Source organism: Melozone crissalis, unplaced genomic scaffold, assembly GCF_028551555.1.
Source record: "Melozone crissalis strain CALT ecotype California unplaced genomic scaffold, PUWL_Pcris_2 ptg000044l_1, whole genome shotgun sequence".
NCBI lineage: Eukaryota > Metazoa > Chordata > Aves > Passeriformes > Passerellidae > Melozone > Melozone crissalis.
In genome coordinates, this window is record NW_026535822.1 from 8,163,465 (window position 1) to 8,171,022 (window position 7,558).

The window sequence follows — 7,558 nt, forward strand, 5'->3', positions numbered from 1 at the left end:
CTGCTCCAAAGCAGTGGAAGATGCAATGCTCACCTAAACGCATCCCTTCAGGAGAGACAAACAGGACATGGCACAAGCAGAGGGAGGCCCTCACCAGACCCTTGAGAAATGCCACACCTTCCCTGTCAGCTGCCTGAGAGGCTCTTGCAGCTTCAGACCCAGATGGCCCCTGAATGTAGGGCCAGGGTCACTTTGGAATCTGTGCCTCCCCTCAAACAGAGAATGACCCAGCAGAGCAGCAGCACAGTGCTTTGGGAACGTTTGAACCCAGCAGTCTTTGAGTCTTGGCCCACAAAGGTCATATGGGAAGCTGAAACCCATCTTCTCTTGCTTTCTGTGCAGGTGCTTCTAGAGAGAGAGCAGGAGCAGAGTGCTTCATCAGAGATGCCATGCCAGACTCAGGGAGAGCTGTTCCCAGCTCGAGAGCAGGAAGAGCAGCTCGGGCAGCAGGTGGAAGTGCCACAGGAGAAAGGCCAGGTAAGCCTGACTGGCCAGGGCACAGAGGGAAGGGCAGGAAGAAGGGCATAAACCACAGCTCTTGGGACTGAGGAGGCCAGGAATCCCACAGGCACTGGAAGCACAGAGCCTTGGAATCTGAAGAGATCAGCCCTGGGACAGGAGGGTTACATTGGGAGCAGATGTGGGTAGGGAAGCAGAAAGAAGTGGCTGAATCAATGTGATTTTGAGGCTAAAAGAGGGAAAAGCTGAGTCTGATAGCAGCTCCCAGTCACTTGCTCTGCATTTGTGTGCACAGAACATCCAGGTAGAACCACAAGCAGAGCTGCCCGAAGCTCAGAGTGACATGGCAGTGAAGAGGGGGAATGAAGACATCCAAGAGGAGAAGAATCTCCCATTGCAGAGGGACAGTCAACAAAAACAGGTGAATGAAAGAATGCCAGCCACTCCACTCATGAAAGAGAGTCCTTTCCGTTGTTGTTTACAGAACAAGGACAAACAGGTGCCGGCACAGCTGCAGGAAACTGAGGCTAGGATCAAGGCAAGGAAGAAGAGGCCAGATGAAAAAATTAAAATCATCAAAGAGAAAATTAATTGCCTCCTTCAGGAGCAAAAGGCTCTAGAAAAGCGAGTGAAATATCAATAGGCACTGCAGTCACCCAAGGGGTGGTTTCTGCCCTCCTTGCCTTTGCAGTGCAGAACAGCAGGGGGGTGGGGTGTTGCCTCTGAGTGCCATCCTGATGAGGCCTCTGTCAGAGCTGCTCTCAAGGACACTTCCTGCTCTGCTGAATCTCAGCTGATGATCTAGACAGTGGCATTACTCCCTTGGCCATTTAGCCAGCAGTCATTCCAATGAACTCCTGCTGGCTTCTTCCAGGTGACCTTGTTTCTTGAGGTGTTTTTGCAGGTGAACATGGTCATTCACATAGATTTGGAATACGAGCTACAAGCTGTCTGTATCCCTTGTGAATCTGCTCCCGTCCTTTACTTTCTTCCCAGTCAATGACTCCTGGCTGACAGGGACAAGCTGTAGTCTCTGACTGCTTTGTTCTGTTTGACTTCAGGTGGAAGTGTCGCCATCCTACCTGGCAGCCTGCAGAGAGTTCCAGCAAATGACGGGCAACCAAGAGCCCCGAAGCTGGCATGAGGCCCAGGAACTGTACCATCCAGAGATGCTGCAGGATAAGCACGTCCCAAGGAAGGTGCAGAAAAAGAGAATTTCATGGCAGGAGGTAGAACATTAGAATGAGGAGCTGCAAATATATCTGCAGACCTAGGAGGGGGAAAGGAGTCTTTGGGAGGAAGTGGAGCAGTTGTTGCTGCAGTCATCCTTTAGAACAAGAAAGTGGCTATGAACTTGAGTAAAACCAGCCTTTGGTTTTGACCATTTGGTTTCACAAGTGGACATCCAAAGCAATCCAGTTGAAGAGCTCTGCATGTGGCTGACAGCAGCTTCCTAAGGGCTTGCATTTCAAATGGCAATCTCTCTTGCATTTCAGGGCAATCTCTGCCACACCTTCCTGACATCAACTCATTTCTTCTCTCAGATCTACACCAACTCTGACACTGAAGCTGCTGCAGCGGAGCCGTCCCAAGGAGCCTTTGCTCCCCAGCCAAAGACGTGGAGCCTGAGCACTTGGTTCACCTCCCGTGCTGACCCAGCTGCTGCTCAGCAACTGGAGATGGCGGGTGACTCCCTGGAGCAACACAGTACGTCTGCTATCTTTCTTACCTGAGGGACAGTGTATTGTGTGCACATGTCAGCAGAGCTGTACCAAAGGGTTCTCCTCACTTCAGTGTCACAGAAGTGCTGGCATTGCTCCAAGGCAGCAAGAGAGAGCTCTGGGTGTTCCTGCTGCCTCTGAGGGCAGCTTAGACTGGCTGGAGATTGCCTGGGCTTCCCTCTCTGCCGAAGGCAGAAGCAGGAATTGTTCCTGCATCAGCAGAAGGCTGTGACTGCTTGGGTTCTAGGCACTGGTAGAAGCCCTGCTGAGATCAGTCTCTAGGAGAACAAAACAAGCCCTTTGTGATTCTGTAGCACAACCCAATGAATCTGCTTCTTGCCTGTAACAGCTGCCAGTGCTGTGCTCTCAGATAAGACCTGGTAGAGTTGAGAAGAGAGCCCAGTGGATTCTGTGTCTACCATCACCTGTTGGGACAAAAAGGGCACTGATCCACACCTCGGTGGGGCTGATCTCAAAGCCCATCCTGTTGTGTCCTGAATGGGGGCAACAGCTTGTACGGGGCTCAGGCTGGCCCTGGCTTCTTCCCATCAGTGGCTGTCAGTGCTCATGCTTGGGCTTTGCCAGCCTTGTTGTGGTCACTGCCCTGCCCCTGGGGGCTGGAGGGACTGCAGAGGCTGGAGCCTCCCTTAGCTGGGAGGGTCCCGCTGCTGCCCGGCTGCTGCAGCGCGGAGCTGCCTGAGGCTGCAGCCCCTTCTCTGGGCCGGCTTCTGCCTCGCACGGCCTGGACTCACAAGAGGGTCAGCATCTCCTCTGGGCAGCTCTCTGTGTCACGGGGATGCCTGAGGAGCACTGCTGTCCTCTGTGCCCGTGCCCGCCGTGCCGAGTTGGGAAGATGGGGACGTGTGCGGTGCCGAGAGGGCGAGTGCAATGGGAGCGACTGATCCGCGCTGTCAGGGTGACGAGAAGTGGTGTGGTTCTTCACGCGGGGTTGGGGCAAGGGCGTCTTTGAGCTCAGCCTGCTCATAAAGGGTTCGGGTCCTGATGCTGAAAGCCCCGTCGCAATTGGTTCTGGCATAAGCTGCTCTGGTTTACAAATGCAGAGGCATTCTTCTGGCAAACTGCTGCAAGGTGGAAAAGATGGGAACACTTGGCAATATTCCTCCTGTTCTGAACTTGACATCTGTTCAGAGCAATTGATTCTGGATTTCCAGGTGCATTTAATCTTAGCAAGTAGGAAACCTTTTCTAAATCTTGCAGTCTTGTTTCCCAAGAAAACAAAGGCACTGTTAGTTCCAGCTCTCCTCAATGTTTCTAGATGACAAACTTACTTGCCTTGGTAGGTATTCTCTTCTGGTCTCAGTCTCCTCTGAGAGGAGACTCCTCTGCTGTCAAGAGGTCTCTAACTTCAAAGGATACAAGAAATCAGTCTCTGTGCCAGCCAGACTGTTGCTGTGGATGTGCTGTTCTTGTTGTTCCAGTACCTGTTCCTGTTGTTGTTAGCCAGCTCAGAGCTGGCTAACCAAGGGAGGGCTCAGAGCCCCCGACAGTGGGGCTGCCTTTTGTATCTCCGAGAAGGTGGGATCTCTGCTTTAAAGTGAACATCTTGCATTTTGTTTCCCTCAGGGAGAATGGTGAAGATGGAAAATCCTATCATCAAATACATTGAACTGGAAAATATTGGCAGTGGGTGAGTCCAAGCAATGCTAATTTTACATAACTATGCATCAAGTGTTTTGCTGGTGGAATAGGTATCAGCCGTTAGGTCAGACAAGCTGCAAATGTGTTCAGGCACTGGGCTTAGATTGTCAGTGCTGATCAGAATTTCTAAGTGTGCTCAGAAGGCATTGTCAAGGACATCTCCATGCTTCCAGTGTCCTGCAGGTTTTAGGCATTTACAGCACAGATCTCCTGTGTGTGCTGGCTTTCAGTGCAAGATCTAAATGGCTTCTCATTTCTCTGCTTCTCTTTTGTTTCTAGGAGTTTTGGAGAGGTTTTTAAAGCACTTGACACTGCCTCAGGAGGAGAGGTAAATATCAACAGCCCCTGCAGACTCTGCTGCTCTTGAGGGGCTTTCCCCTCTGGTGTGAGCTGTGGCTGGAACTTTGGCTTGAGCCATGCTGAAAAGGCACAAGAAGCACAGACTGGTGCCAGCCTGCAAAATACATTTGGCACTTTGTCCTCCTCAGCTGCCGGAAGGCAGGCACGCAGGGCAGCGCTTCCTTTCAGACAAGGACGCGCTCACTCGCTCTCCATTGCTAAAACAAAGGTGGTGCCTTAGAGCACCTCCCTGCTCTTTGGGGCTACAGCTTCAGAGTCCTGAATTCTCGATTCTGGCTGCCAGCAAATCCATCGGAAAGTTACTGGTAGTTCCTTAGCCACCTGCAGTGCCTCACTTGGCAATTGCACATAGGGAGAGATCTGCAAGGTGCCCTAAAAGCCCTAAGCCCTGCCCATAGCCCAAGATATATCCACAGAATATTAAGGCATGGATTAATGTCAGGGTCCGTCCTAGGGGACAGATGACCTTATGGTTCGTAGGAATGATCTCAGAGTGCAAAACACCAACACGGTACAAGGGGGTTTGCAGTGATAATCAGATCAAATGCAGTTTTATTGGAATAACTACAGCAAAAATGCGATAGAGGGATTAAGGGAAAGAAAAAGATAGAGAGAGAGAGAGAGAGAGAGAGAGAGGAGAGAGAGGGGATATAGCTACCAACACAGAGACGAAGTCCTTTGGTGCAGTCCAGCCGAGGTTCCGCCTGCTACGCTGGGGAGATCTCAAAGGCTCTAGCTAACTCAGAGGTTTTTATTACTGAAAATTGTGACGGGGGGAAACAGACACAATAGGGAACAGAAGTATTGAAATAACTACAGGTAGTCCATGTTCTCAGCAGTAAATGAGCTTGATAGATGTAACATGTAGTCTACGTTCTTAGCAGTAAGCGAGAGCCATTGTTTTCTGGCTCCAGTGGTCACAATCTGCAGGCAAACATCTCGCTTCAGTCAGCTTGCCTCCCCCACACACCACCCCTGGGCTGGGGGTTTCAGTCCCAGTCCTTGATGGAGAATCTTCTTACATCTCAGTCTGTCTGTCACGGTGGTTGTAAAACAGGTGAGGGTGTTCTGTGGGAGACCACCTGAAACTCAGGAGAAGTCCAGCCAGGCCGAGAGGTGGGACAGCTTCCAGAGCTGCTATTGTTGCAAATGGGGCATGATGCCCTCTTCTTAGCATACAGCAAACAAACTTGTGAACACAATAGCTTAACACTGAGCTTTCAGGTCTCAGGGCCCGTGGCGTGTGACTTTTCTCCTTCAGAGCCAGATATAGACGGGGGGGGTCTTCTCTTCAGTGGTCTCCCAAGGATGATCATGAGGCAGATGAGGGAAAATTATGACATACTCTCACAATTACTTCTTCTGAATCCTAGAAAGAGCAGCAGAGATTGTGGTCAGAGGTTTGTGGGTGATAGTTGAGACACAACTGTTACCAAGTGGACAAGGCATAATGTCAGTGGCCCCACGTATCCTGTGCCCCCAAGGCAGCAGAGAAATGGGCTGTTGGAATGTCAGTTCCTAATTACTGCAGTGCCTAATCACCAGGCAGTTTGGCACAGCTCAGCTGTGTCATTGCAAAATCACTTGCTCCAGGTGTGTTGTTGTCTCTTGCCACCAACTGCTCAAGTTACTGATTTTCAATGTCATTTTAGGTGGCCATAAAGAAAATAGATATTCAAGGACCGAGGAGGATGGAACGAAGCGTTAATGAAATCCAAATAATGAAGAGGTACAGGAGTCCCAATGTTGTGAATTATTTAGACAGGTGAGTGGTTATGGTCTTATCCCATGTGTGCATTTACATACAGCAAACATGAGAGGTTAAAAACCCACTTTGGTCAGTGGCAGAAAGTAGAGCTGTTAATTTTTATTTATTCCTATCTCTCTACTCATCTCCAATGGATGAGAAGAGAGTGCATCCTGTCTGCATGAGTCTTCCCTGGCACACCTAGTTTGAAAATTATTCCAAAATTATTCAATACCTGGATCAGCTGTATCTTCCTTAGTCATCAGCCTCGAAGTTTACTGCCTCCACATTTATTTGGGATTGATTTTTTCAAGTTTCTCAAGTGCTGATGAACCGTCCTAAAATGGATTTCCCTTGGATTGTTGCCACTCTTTGCCATTGCTGGGCATGCCAGGAAGACTAGGTGCTTCTTTCCAGAAACACCATGCCTGACAGGTTTTTTATCTGGGCTGTTTCTAAACTGCATTTTTCACTTGTTAGCCATCTAAGACATCTCCTTTTTCACAGCTGTGCCTGTCTCCTTGAGACTGCACAGATTGCAAACAATGCACAGCCAAGAGGGAATGTCTATTGCTATGATTCTGTCCTTGTCACAAAGGCATCTGGAAATAAGAAACCTGGAAGCAGAAATCAACGTAGCCATGCATGCTCATCTCCACGGCCTTGTTTCCTTCTTTCAGCTACCTTGTGGGTGAGGAACTCTGGCTGGTGCTGGAGTACATGGACGGAGGCACCCTGAACGATATCCTCAGCACGACCTCCCTGTATGAAGATGAGGCAGCAGCCATCAGTCGGGAGGTCAGCAATCCCATCTGTGTTTCCAAGGGCTTGGGCAGGATTGTCTGGGAAACAGGGGCTCAGACCTGCAGTGATTTCCTGTGCCAAGCTTTGGTTCTGTGTTGCTGCTATGCTATGGGCAAGTAAAAGCATCTCAAGTGAAAGGCCTGCCAGTGCCCCTGCACTCCCTGTACTCAGTGCCAGTACTCTTCTCTCCTGCTGTTGTATTCTCGCTCTGGCTCATGTCTTTTTACTTGCTGTTCTCCACCTTGCCTCTCTAAATGTTTGCCTGGAGTCTGTCTTCACTGCATTCCTTGCCTGTGAAAGCAAAGGTGCTGGTGGCTTGATTTGAAATGATCAGCAAAGAAAAAAGAGAGAGAGACTCGTTTCTCTCAGGCCTCAGCATACAAGGACAGGAGTGCAGCCAAAAGGCTCTTTGCTTCTGAGCACATGCACTGCAGCAGCAGTCATCCTGGCTGGTTTGCAGGGGACAGTCTACAACAGCAGGTGCTGTTGCTCTTTCAGAAGCTGACATGCCTTTCCTCAGAAAGGTCCTGCTCTGCAAGTGTTGGAGCAGCAAGCACTTCCTCTCAGTGGCACTGTGTTCTGCCATTACTGCCCATTCCCCTGGAGAGGGAATCTTTTGGATTCTTTGTTGCCTTTCTTGTGGGATGAAATCACATCACTCATTTTTGCCCTCCTCTTTCTGTTTTCTCTCTCAGTGCCTGCAAGGACTGTGTTTTCTTCACACAAACCATGTGATCCATAGAGATGTGAAGAGTGATAACATCCTTCTCAAAACCGATGGTTCTGTCAAGCTGGGTCAGTGTATTCT